At 39.5% G+C, this 13,210-nt stretch overlaps 1 long non-coding RNA gene across 1 annotated transcript in view; it reads left to right on the forward strand.

Moving 5' to 3' along the window:
* The window catches only part of LOC130157845 (uncharacterized), a 96,817-nt gene that overhangs the window by 23,814 nt on the left and 59,793 nt on the right, over positions 1-13,210 (forward strand). Inside the window, exons 3-4 of the long non-coding RNA XR_008825059.1 lie at positions 6,197-6,264; positions 7,294-7,340. This is a non-coding gene — a long non-coding RNA (uncharacterized LOC130157845). The remainder of the gene's footprint in view (positions 1-6,196; positions 6,265-7,293; positions 7,341-13,210) is intronic.

The raw sequence follows: 13,210 nt of genomic DNA on the forward strand, positions 1-13,210 counted from the left end.
CAGCCGCTGCTGTCTGTGTGGTCTTTGAAATTCACACGGCTTGGTGGCAACCAGTAGGGAGGGAAAATAACGTGTTTTATTTATTTAGAGTCAAGCACAGTTTAAACTCCATTCTAAATAAATAAAAACTCTTAGCCAGATTTATATAAATAAAAAAGCAGATTTTCCCCTCTCTTTTGGCTGCTGTTGAACAGCATCAGTTTCAAGACCACACAAGGAGCTGTGTCGACAGCTCCTGAAATGTGCAGTGCCGGCAAAGGTAGGAGGGGGACTGGAAGGACCTTGATAACTTGCCTTGAGCTTCTGATGCCTGGAGGTTCCCTGTATACACAAAGGAGTAGCCCAGACACTGTGGTGGGTTAAAATGTTAGAAGAAAACTGAGAACATCTTAGGTCTTTAGTGGATAAATATTTCTATAAAAGACCAGGGTTTTTTTGCAGATTGTTCATCCACTTTATCAAGTCATCTGTGTGAATGGTAGTTGGCATAGCTGAGCACTATCATCTCGGTCTTTTAGTTTAGCCTAGAGGTGATAGAGCACCCATAAAAAGCAGTGATGTGAGGAAGAAAATGTTTTGTTCTTAGGAGGCTGATCACACGTGGCCTTTGGGGATTGAGTCTGCATTACACAAAAGTTCCCAGTTTCCATCAAATGGTGCTCCCACACAGGTGCTGACAGTGCCATGTCTCCTCTTACAACCATCACTTAGGGAAACTCCAAGCATGGTTTCATTTTCTTGGGAATGAAATGTACTATGTCTGCACAAGGTTTCAGATCTCTCTTCGCTTGCAGGCCTGCCAAGCTATCAGGAAGGGTGACAAGCAGCTGCTATGTAGAGCACCTGGGTTTTGTTACTCCAGATGAGAGATTATAACAGGCCTTAAATAGGTATCTGCTTTAAGTGGATCCTCCTCGTGGCAGCATTTACTCTGCTGCTTGTGGATGAGGGTGGGCTGGAGGACACAGATCTGCCGGTTGCAAAATTAGGCTGAGAACAAAAAAGGCCCAGTTGATGATGTTGTTGTGACTGGTCAGAGGCTGCTACAATTCTGACCAAAAAAAAAAATCAAAGAAACACTCTTGCAAGGCAAAGCCTTGCTCACAGTTCATTACCTCTTTCATATTTTGAAACCTCCTTGGGCTGGCGAACAAAATGACCTACAGATGTTAGTCACATAGAGGAAAATTTTCAAAGAATAATTTTTTAAACATGTCCTTTTATAGCTTACTTTACACACTTTATATATTAATTTAAAGTTATGAATGGTTATATATCCCACAACCCTCCTTTGGGTTGTCTTGTTCTGTTAGTAAAACATCAATTCACTTTTCTCTTGCCACTTAATGACACAGGGTCACAGCTTGTCGTCGGCAATGGTGTCAGAAGAGCATGATCTCCTAAATAATCTTCACAACCCCCTTATCCTTCAGGTAGTTAGCACATCTCAGGGCTGTATCGCTCTATGGTCCAATTAACAGTAAAATGCCATTTTTCTTTGCACAGATGAAGTGATTATCCTACTCCTACTTTGGCTGTGCCAACCTGCAGATGGTTGCTTCAGCTGCCAAAAACCTTTGACACAGAAAATCGTCTCTGTCCCAACCTGCTCAACCCAGAGATGTGAAGAGTTTCCCTCCTGGCTCCAGCTGGTGGTGTCTCAGCAAGGCTTTTTCCTTGAGAACATTGTTTGCCTTACTAGAAAGAGCATACATTTTAAAAATGCTACTTAATACGTGAACAGAGATAGTGTGGCATAGACTCACACTGCACACCTGCAAGAATTTCAATTTTGTTCCATGCATAGGGGAGTGGATTCAATTTCTAATGTTTCAGAAAGAAATGCTGTATTTTGAAAACCTGAATGTAGGAAAGCTAGGAAGGCTGGTGCAAAATACTTTCAAACCTGAATTGTATTGGGTTTTTTTCATTTTCCTTCTTAAAAGAAGTTTTTAATGCTTTCTCCTATGAAAGTATAGTGTCAGTGGCAATGGACTGTATGTGCGATAAATGGCTTTTTGTGATTACTAAACACCCCAGCCTTGCCTTACAATTTAACCAGCCATGAAATCATTTATTGCATTGCACACTGAGTTGCCGTGAGGAAGGGTGTCACTTACATATTGTAGTACTCTAAGTAACTACACCAAAGTTTAGATCATTCATTTTCACAACAGAGAACAAAAATTATTTACCTGATTTTAAGTCTCAATAGTAATGTGAGATGTTTAAGGCCTTGAAGAGAATTTAACATGTGAGTTTTAATTTTTTTCTAAAAATGATAGCTGAGCTATTAGAGCAGAACCACAAAGCAGGTGGTTCTACACATCTTGTGTTGGTGACTATGAAATGTCTGGCAAGAATGGACTCCTGGAGAAATTTTGTGCAAATTTACAGAAAACAACGAACAAATCTAGGTCATGGGGTTCTGAGTGAGATGGAGCTGCTATTTCATTTTAATTATTTTATGGGAATTCAGTGTAAATATTAGCTTAAAACCATCAAAAATTCCAAGGAATAAAAATTAAAAGCCTATGGGAGGTTATGGTTGAGGAGAATAAATACAATAATCTGTATAACTGTAGGTAGGCTAATCTGACAGTGATTTGGAATAAACATCATTAAAATCTTCTTAGAACATGTAATTAGCTAAAGGTTGTAAAGTAATTGTTGCCAATGAAGACAGTTTTATTTAAAACTGCTCTTGCCAAATAACTAGATTAGATTTAAATAATTTTTGGTAAAGTTAAATGTGATGACAAGCTGCTCATTTAACAGATTAGATTAAGATAATTAGTAGGAGATAAAACCACTCACTCCATGTTACAAGGATTAAAAATATTTTGTAAAAAAACCCTAAAAAAGTTTATCATCATCACAAGGGTGAAAAAGGGTTTTTTTACTCAGGAAGTCAGTCAGTCTGACTGCTAGCCTGATGCTATTCAATTTACTCTTTTCTTCCAGTTATTTGGAAATAAGTATGAAATTATTGTTAGAAAAAATATCTTGAGGTAATAACACTTTGCTCTGGTAGGACGTTTTTGCTAACCATGGGGGACTGTTTCATAGGGTATGTTTGGAAAAACAGGCATTTTATCATAGAGGAATGCAAGCACAAATGTCTGTCTTGAAAAGGAAGAAGGCCCTGCATGTAGGATTTCTGCATGCTAGAAATCAGTGATCCTGAAAGTTTTAGAGTTTGTGGTAGTCATGTAAGTTAACAGGAGGTTTTAGGCTACTTTTAGGAGCATGACTACAGTATTGTATGAGCAAGTAGGAGAATATTGTGTAGGACTGGAGAGGTGATTATTCTCCTAGATAGCACTGATAAGCTATTGATTAGAAAAGCAGGCTATTTTCTGGTGCCTGTTAGGAAAGGGGATTGATCATAAACCAAGGAGATAGGAGGAAAAAATTCCGGGGATGCTCTGAGGGTTTATCAATACAATAGATCTTGAAGACTCTCAAGTACACAGTATATAACTTACATGTATAACACATAATATATATCAGTATTTCTGTTGTTATAATTTTATTCAGAAATATATATGTATTGGTGTAAAGAAGTATGTATATATGTGTGAGTGTATGCTTGGGAGGTTTGTGGTAATGTATTTTCTAGATTACAATAGTAAAACTCTTAGCTATTTAAAAGAGCAAATTAATTCTTTTATTAAGCTGTTGTAATTCATCTTGCCTTACCTTGTGCAATATTTTTATGCTTAAAATGAAGCATCATCTGGAATGACTAGTATTGTATATATAACTGTAGCTCCAGGCTAGCTTCATTGATCTCAGTAGCATAATGGATAGCAGAATTTGGCCCTCTAAAATTTAGTTATGTCAGTCCTAAAATAATTTTATAAGATATTTATATATCTCCTCCTCCTTCACACTGCTTGTAACCTGAGAGCATCCGCGTGGCTAAGAATACAGACTTGTCTTTTCTAAACTGAAGACGTTCTGCTCATACCACTGGAGAAACAAACTGAAAAATAAGGCAACCAGATGTTTAAAAATGTTGAAAGTTCCTTTTTTTGGAAAGGTAGCTACGTTAAATAAACATTAAAATGCTATTTTTTCTATATAACTATTCATTTTAATGGCACCCCAAGAGTTCGTCCAAGGGTCTCTGGGTCACTTGGGAGAAAGTACAGTATATTTTGGCTCCACAGTCTTCGACTTGCTACAAAGAGCTAATTCTTCCAATTAATGAAATAAATGTTGCTGATGTAGGTGGATTGACAAATTATTTTCAAGGCTAGTTTATTCAAGCAGATGGCAAGTCTGATACGGCTGGAATGGTTCAGGCGGCCTTCCCTGCAAGGAAAAGAGGCCCTTGGAAGAACGGCATACGGTGACTGTTCACTCCATTCACCTCATGGCATTTACTCCTTTGGGCATCTTCTGTCTACGGTGGCACTGCAACAAGGCTAGGAAGTATGAGACGGTTTTTGTCCTGTAGGGCTTTCGATAGGGCTTTCTGTTCAGGGTAGAAGAAACCTGTTTGGACAAGATACCTGTGGTGAACACCAACAGCTGAGGTAGCTGTAGGTCTGAGAGTCCCTGCTGGGCATACTGTAATTTGATGAGCTATTTAATTGAAAAGCAGGTCACTTTCTGGTGCCTATTAGGAAAGGTGATGAAAATCCAAGAAAATATGGGGAAAGAATTGCAGGGATGCTCTGAAGTTTATAGATACTTGCTATTTGATCAGTTGCTGGAAAGCTGAATAGAGCAAGGAAGCTAAAGGGAGAATTTCAAGGCCACAGTCTGTTTATGTGGGTAAAAGACTTTTGGAAAAAGGAGGTTTTCTTTTCAAAAATACATTCCTTCTTTGGGATGGCATGCTGAAATAGCTGCGTTTTAATTTAGTTTGCAACAGTTTATGAGAATAGTTGTATTGCAGTGTTGATACTTCAGGAGTGGATCAACTCCATGAATTAATGCATTTATGTGTGTCAGTAATGATGAAGGTGGGTTACTGCACACCTGAGACCCTCTGTAGGGCATATTGGTGTCTGGCTGCAATTTCTGAGCTTTACAACTTCAGCTAACTAATGTGGTAGCCTCTGTGTTTCCAGACAGGAAATAACACTCACCGTTAGCTGTACTGTATATGGTGATAGGAGGTTGTGCTCCTGCCTCGATACCTAAAGATATAAAAAGGGTTACAGAGAAAAGCTTCCCATCTCTCAGGGAGCACATCTACCTCTAGCTATGGCTTGAAAACCAAAAAAATAAACGAGTTGAAGAAGTCAAGTGCAGGATTCCTTTTGCCTTCTTTGGAAACAAGACTTGAGGCTCTCAGCTGGTGCCCATCAGCGTAATGTCAGAGGGCTGTAAGGTGATATAGCATGTTGCACACTCCAGTAATCCGGATATATCAGAACTGGCTTTAAACGCACTACCTGATGTACCACAGCCAGACCTCCTATACCACAGTGTGCAGCTAGGTCTTCGGCAGAGCAGGAGGGTATACGTAACAAATGCAGGGCTCCATGCTGCTGTAGCAAAACTGCTTTTCTTCCCTGCGTGTTAGCTTTTTTTGGAGCCTGGTCAGCTGGTATGGTTTGGTTTGGAGCCTGGTATGCTGTATATGCAGTGCTGTACTATATGCAAAAGACAAATGGCACAACAGGGCAGAAAGCAACCGTCGCTGTAGCGGAGTTCACATCCATGGTCTCTGGGTCTGGCTCAGTGAGAATAACAACTTCAAGACGTGGAATTAAATTGCTTTGCTACTGTGTGAGCTTTAATGTTAATTAGCTGTGTGAGTGGACAGCTGTGCAGGACTAGCTAAACCTCCAAATCCTGACTGCACATTACTCTATTGGGAAATGCTGGACCTCAGTCTGTGTAGGTGGGTGGGGTTTTTCTTCCTGTTTATGGCAGGGGAGCTTTTGGAGGCTGTTTTATTTTCAGTCACTTGGAGCTCAAATATGAGCTGTCAACCCACAGAGCAGTGTAATATTACAGATAATTGCATGTTGTTCACTGAGCCCCAAAGGCTAAATCACCTCTGGTTAAAATACCAGTTTTCATTGTTAGTGAAATCTGATTTTTTCTAAAGAGAAATGTGGGGAATACATGGAAGAAACTGGTTTATCATTTATGTTCTTGTAGTAGCTTAGTTGTAAAAACAGGTTGTATTTACAGTACATGTGGATAACCTCTTATAACGTATTGTTTACAGAGCCCAGGAGAGAAATCTCAGCATCACGCCAATGGAAGAATTTTGTTATCCCTTCTCTTGGGAGAAAGGTATGCAAAGAAAATAATCCATTTGTTGTTATAAGAGGAATATATTTACCTTCCAAGAATTACACATCGCAGATTGGTTTGATTACTACAATTAGCGTATCTGCTGCTACAGAGTGTTTGCTTTGTTTCTTAAAGAGGAAAAAAAATGTGGTGGTACACAGGGGATATGAAGAGTATGGATTTACATTAAAAAGACTGCTTTTTCTGGCTGCATCTATAGATAGATGTTAGGGAAACAGCCAGTGAGGCAGTTTCAGCAGAGAATTTTGCATGTGCTTAAAAGTATTTGTTTTAAGTTTGTAGACTGAATAAAATGTGATCTCCAGTTTCTCCAGCTGTGCTCTGTCTACAGATTGCTCCAGAATTTCTATGCCTTCAACTTCATATCTCTCTCTTTTCTTTTTTTTTCTCTCCTTCCCCCTCTCCAAACACTTCCAAGAGCCAAGAGGATAGTTGCTGGTATGCAATGAAGGCTCTGAAAGGAAAAGAATAAATTAACATCAAATGGGCTTCTCCTCCTCCCACTCTACATACAGAATGTCTTAAGGAGACCCTAGCACCATATCAGTACTGCCTCCCAACACGTTCTGTATCCCAAGAACCCCTCCTAGTCCTTTGCAACCTTCAATAACTTCACTTAAAATGAAAGTTCTATTTTGGTCTTTCTTCTGTGAAATTGTTGGTGGTGTCTTCTGGAAGGTGCAAACTGATACATTCCCTCAGTTCCTCTTAATGTCTGAAGGAACTGCGATTGTAAGGTGTATTTCAGGGGCTATTTAAGGATAGCATCCTTAATTAACATCCAATTGGATTCAGCTATTGGCATCTGCTGTTTCATACTGTTAAAGAAACTGGTATATGCTTGCTGTCACCTGTCTTTTCAAGGGTACCCTACTTATGTTGTTTCTATCTAGCCTACATATTAAAGAAGGAGCGTCAGTAAAATCTCAGCACTTACTGCATTGTTGTATTGGTGAATACTTTTTAGCAAATCAAAGGCTTTTGGTTACTTTGCGTTTCTTGGTTCAGGCAACAGAGATGAGGACTGAGATGTGGAAGAACACTTTCCTGGGCAGGTCAGTACCCCTGGCTGTGGCTCTCCTCTGGGTCCCCTCCCAGCTTTGCTGGAGACCTCTGAGATTCCAGTCCAGCTGACAAAAAGGTGCTTGTGTAAAGTTTAATGTGCAAAGATGGGATTTATTTCTGAACTTCAAAATGCCAACTTATTTTGCCATGGAAACAAGGGAAGAGACCTCTGGTGCTCATGGTAAGAGAGTATGGCTAAGAGTGTGAAGGGATGGCAGTTTAGCTGCACTGTGCTGATATTTGTGGCTTTCCTTTGTGTGGCATGAGATAAAATAATCACGTTTCAACCTCAGTGAAAGCAACTAGAAACCCCTTGTCACTGCATCATACCAGCTTTGATCTGTTGTACTTGATTGTATACTTTTTGTGTGTTACAGGCTCCCAATTTTCCTTCTTTGCTCTAAAAACTATACTCAGAGTATTGAATCACTTTTCTCCATATCAGTGAATCTGCTTATTGACATCCTGTTAGAGGCCTGTGCAAATGGTCTTCAAAAAGGAATAAATGAAAGACACTAGTGAAAAGCAAAGTTTGACCGGAGGGCAAGGTTCTGTCAAAAACACTTTATCTTTCTTTGTTACTGAGACACGACCAGATGTTTGTTTATAACAGAATGCCTGCATTGGGATTTTGAAAGCCCAGATGAGAAAAACTGTATCTAATTGCTGCTAGGAGTACAGCTATGTCCTAGCTGCAACCTGGGCTGGTGTGTCCTGAAATACTGTATGTGGAGATTCTGGGAGAGGAATAAAAGTGTATGTGCTTTTGCTGAAAGGATATAGGGCTGTCAGCTCAGAAACACTCTGAACATCTGCTCTGACTGAGCCCTGTGGTTTAACTAGATTAAAGCCCCACATTAAAATCATCATCAGTCAGTCAGAACGCTTCCTCAGTCTGAGAAACATAACATCACGCTCAGTGCTGCAGTTTCCAAAGAAGCCAGTGTGTCGTGGTAAGAAAAAAAATATTCAGAACAGTGAAATATTTCACAATTGTGGCTTGTTTGGCTTGTGTGACATCACAGACTAATGTTTAACTTAGCATCAAGCAACTTGCAATTTGTTGCCCTAAATTATTTTAAATCTAGCTAATTATTTTGACCATATCTTGGCTATTAACTCTAGTCAGCAAAATACAATGTAATTCATGTTCTTCTAGCTTTGGGAGAGTTTCCAATCAAAAAAGTTGTAGCACAGACCACAAACTTGTGTTGTTTCAGTGGCACAGAGGTCATCTTCCTTTTACTTAAACCCCTAGATAACCACTTAAGACTGCCAGACTACAGGTCTTATAAATTATAGGAGTATGAATTGCCAGGAAATCTCTGTTTTATTAATAAAATGAAAGCCACCATTACAAAAAGAAAACCCAACCCTACCAAACAAATCAAGATAACCCTCTTCAGCTGGCATTTGGCTGTAAGCTAGTTGTATCATGTATGCAATAATCCTTTCCCATAGACAAGTTGCTAACAATTGAGTAAACGGCCTGAAGTATCTTACATTTACGAGACCTTTTGCTGTAGAAATACTGAATGACTTAAAATTAAATCTATGTTGCATTTATTAAAGTATTTAACTAGTTTGGTTTTAGTTTTGTTGTAGTGAAACAGAGAAGATAGAAATATATATTCTGCACAGTGCATGTAACAACATAACTTTTGAAGTCCATTTCATTTACACCAGCCAGAAAATGTATCCAGCAATGTGGAAACACAGTGTTAATGAAAAAATTCTATAAATCAATGTACAGCCCACTACATGTTGAGGAAGCATCTGGTGCAACTTGAATGTTTTCTGTCACTGATTTTAATAGCCAAATGTGCAAAATAGCTTACTGCACAAATATTTTGAGATTTTTGCTGATGGAAGTTACAGATATGAATTGAGAGGCTGGAATCAAGGGACAGATTATAGCTATTTGGAGCCTGAAGCATGTTATAGTATAACGATCCTGTGTGCTTCTCCTGCCTCTCTTCTCATTCCTTCCCTCACACTTTCTTGGAACTGCAGCGGGAGGAAGGCTTCCCTCTTGGGAAGCATCAGTGATCCTTTCCCTTTGCAGGCAGGGAATTTCTTGGAAGACAGGCAGCTATGTTCCCCCATGCTCTGAAGGCTTGCCTTTGCCTGGCCTGCTGCACTTTTCTCCTGGTAACATTTGACCGGTGATGCTTTTATTGGGGAGATGCTGAAAGACACCTCGCAACGAGAGATCTCATTGAGATGAATGAATGTGTTCATATTGCAGACCTTAAAAAGACCACACTACATCAGATAAATGTCATGTTGTCAATCTTTTTTTAAAAAAAAACATTGTGGGCTAGGATAATGTGAAAAATATAAAAAGAACTAGGAATCCAATATTATCAGATGATTTCAAGAACTAGGAATCCATTATGATCAGATGATCTCATGATCTGGGTTGGTAAGGAACAAATTTTAGGTGTCTGTACATTAACTTCTACCTGAAGCTGCTCCAAAAAGTCACGTTTACAGCAAACAATGTAGTTCTATGTAAAGTTCTGAGGACGAAAGCTCTGCTCCTTAAGAGAGGATGGTGGTGGCAGAACAAAACAGTGAAACATCAAAATGAGGGAATTGTTATTTTCTTTCTTGGATGCTTTGTTTCTATTGATGACTGATCATTTCAGATTAATGATGTCATGTCCACATATCCCAGCTCCTTTCTCATTGCAACATTTACTGTCTACCAAAGGAAAAAAACGTTATGGTGTTTTTTACCTATATGAGTGATTTTGTTTTTTCACATGAGTGACTTGTTGACAAAACAAGGTTTTTGTTATGGAAGGAAGCATTCTTTATCATTCAGAGTGAAATTTTAATCTTCCAAATGTCTTCAAAAGTCACCATGTGTTCATGGTGACTACTCTATTGTAAGGCATGACATTTATCTGGTCAAGGGCTGAGTTTTTTGGTCATGTGTTTGGCATTACATTATGGATGTTCAAGTTACTGATAATGCTCTTCAGATGCATTAGAAATTTGGTGTATTTGGTCTAGACTTGCATTAGATGTTAGATGTTACAAAGTGGCCTCATCCTGGGAGAGAATCAATGGGCAAACTGCTGAAATGAAGCACCAATTCAACTGTAAGAAAAAAAATGGTATGTAGAAAGGTGATTTTGCTGGAGCTTCTATTGAGAGGGTAAATATTTATCAGATAAAAGGAGATATGCTATACAGAGAGAGCTACAAAGAAATCAACACCACCAGCTGTGAAAAGCATTGCACTGGCATAAAAAAGAAATTTATAAATAACTGATGAGCTAGCAGCATTACTCCATGGACCAGAAACCACAGCCTTAAATGAAACGTATGCAGTTGAGCTATGAGTTTTTCAAAGAAGTGTCAGGTGTAAAGAAAAATGATTTTAAGATTAAAACATCAGAGGGACAACAGAGTATGGAATTATATTTAACGGTTACAGTGGTGGGAACTTGAGAGAGGGCAAATAAATTATGAAAAGACAGGTAGAAGCCTATTAGAGCACGTAAGCAATTGTGGTCCAATTTGAAAAATGGACATTGTTGATGGGGGATATGATGAGGCTGAGCAAAGTGGATGAACAATAGTGGGATCTGAAAGAACAATGACTCTGCTTTGTTCCTGGGATCTGCAAATCTGCTTCAGATCAAAAGAAAAACAGACCTGCTGGCACACAGGCTAGCAGGAGAATAGTTTATACCTTGATTTTCTAATTAGAACTCATCTGTGATTACACTTCTCATTTCTCTGCTATTCTCTGCTGGTAAAGCAGCCACTTGTCTAGTGGTGCCTATAACCCTGACACTGTGTCAGACTCCAGCACTGGGCTCCCTCATCACTCGAGCCTGAAAGCAGAAATCTCCAAACAATTCAGCCATGCAGCAAAGCTACAGGAACCAGATAATACGTGACTAGCTGGGATGGAGATGCCCAGAGTTAGTTTCCCAGGTTACCACCGTGTTGGTGGATCTGCCCTGCGACTCAGGCTTGCAGCTCCAGATGGATAACAGAAGGTAGCTGTGGTCACCACGAGTCACAGGGTGAGTGCACTTGGCTGAGGGTGACAGCACACAGCCTGTCAGCTCTTCTCTACCTGCCCCATCACATGCTCCCACCTCACATTTTTGCTCCAGGGCAAATCTAAAATGGCTACACACAATGCTGAGTAAACAGGCAGTTATAAGAGCAGTTAATGCACTGAAAATGTTACTCTTGAGCTTGCTTTGTGGTATCTTCCCTGCACTACCACACCTTGTTTGGTGTTTTACTGACACTTGAGAGTTTCTGAAAAGCATGCAGTAATTGCAGTGTATTATTATCATAATCTGCATTTATGATACATAGTTTATCATAAAATGCCTTTTAAACAATTTCTTGGTTTTTCTTGAAGTGTTGCTGCAAATGACATTTGTGTGTGAACCTCAGCTGTATACAGTAACACCTTGTAAAGTACTTTAACAAGACAGAAATGCCTAAATAAAGTTTGGGTTTGGTTTCAAAGATCTTCCCTTTAGGAGACTGCAGTAAATTCAACCCCCAGATTGACACCCTTTTCTCTGTATAAATCTAGTTTTCCAGAGCTAACATTTCTTCATGGTGTAACTTAATTGCTTTACAAGGAAAGACTACAATAGTGCTATATATCTACAGTGGCTTTCTCTAGCTTTTGGAAAGTGTATGGTTTTACAATTAAGCAACAGGGATGCTCTAGTCTGTCACATATTTGGGTTTGTTAAATCCATTAGCAAGCAATAAAATCTCTGGTATTCCATTTTTCTCACTATTTATATTATTTTCACCCCACCCTTTCACCCTTGGCTTTGATTTTCTTTCACTTTTGCCAGTTTATCTACAACCACTAAATAGAAACAATGCTGCTCCTGCTTCACAGCTCAGCAGACAGGTAACGGTGAACCATCGTGCTGGGCTATGCCTATTCAGCCTCTGCTGCCCATGCAGTTTTGTGTAACTGAGCGTTCTCCATCACACCTCTAAAGCCCCTGTGAACGAAGCCTATCTAGTAAGGCCAGGCTCTTAAAATGGATGTGAGTACTACAGGTTTCCTGTAGTTCTCTGTTTTCAGCCATTTAAGCACAACTGGTTTTCACAATAATCTTCTTTAACCCAATATACTCCTGCACTCTCAAGCTTGACGGAATCTTTCAAGTTTTGGGTAGGGCTTAGGATTTGCTGAAATGTCAGTGTATTTTCAAGTCCCAAATTGAAGTTTTGTTAAAAAAAAAAATAGAAAAAAAAAGGGCTAGAACTGAATAGATTCTGTGCACACAGTTCAGAAGTATGTGTATGGAAAGCAACACTCCTAATTAAAAGTCTTCATAATTCCTTCTCCCCAGGTTCTGACTAATCCTGGATGGGATTACACAATGCAGGGATGTCTCACTTGTGGGGTTTAGTCTTATGAGATCAGGACATGTTTATCCTCGCTCAATAGGCAAGAAAGGGAAAGGACCTCACCCTGTTAGTCACCGCAGTGGTTAGAACATTTGCTAGTTGTGGTTGGGGTGGACCGATGCATGAAGCCTGCTCCCTGTGAACGTGTTAGCCACTGGACTGGTTATGGGGAATGGTGTTCTTTGCCACAGCCTATTGTGTAATGGGTAAACTTGGTTTGCAGTCAGTTAGAAAATCATCTCTGGGATGAAGCAGACCTCTAACAAAATCTTCTTTGCCCTAAGGAATTGCAGATGACATCCACATTGATACTGAGGAAAAAAAGCAGAGAGAGAAATAGAAGTCTGAAAGAGTTCCTAGGGAAGTATTCAGAATTTGCTGGGCAGGCTTCAGAAGGTTATTTCTGGGGGAAAATAAGATGCCTGTGTGGATATTTTGGTGA

The sequence above is a fragment of the Falco biarmicus genome, chromosome 12, assembly GCF_023638135.1.
Source record: "Falco biarmicus isolate bFalBia1 chromosome 12, bFalBia1.pri, whole genome shotgun sequence".
NCBI lineage: Eukaryota > Metazoa > Chordata > Aves > Falconiformes > Falconidae > Falco > Falco biarmicus.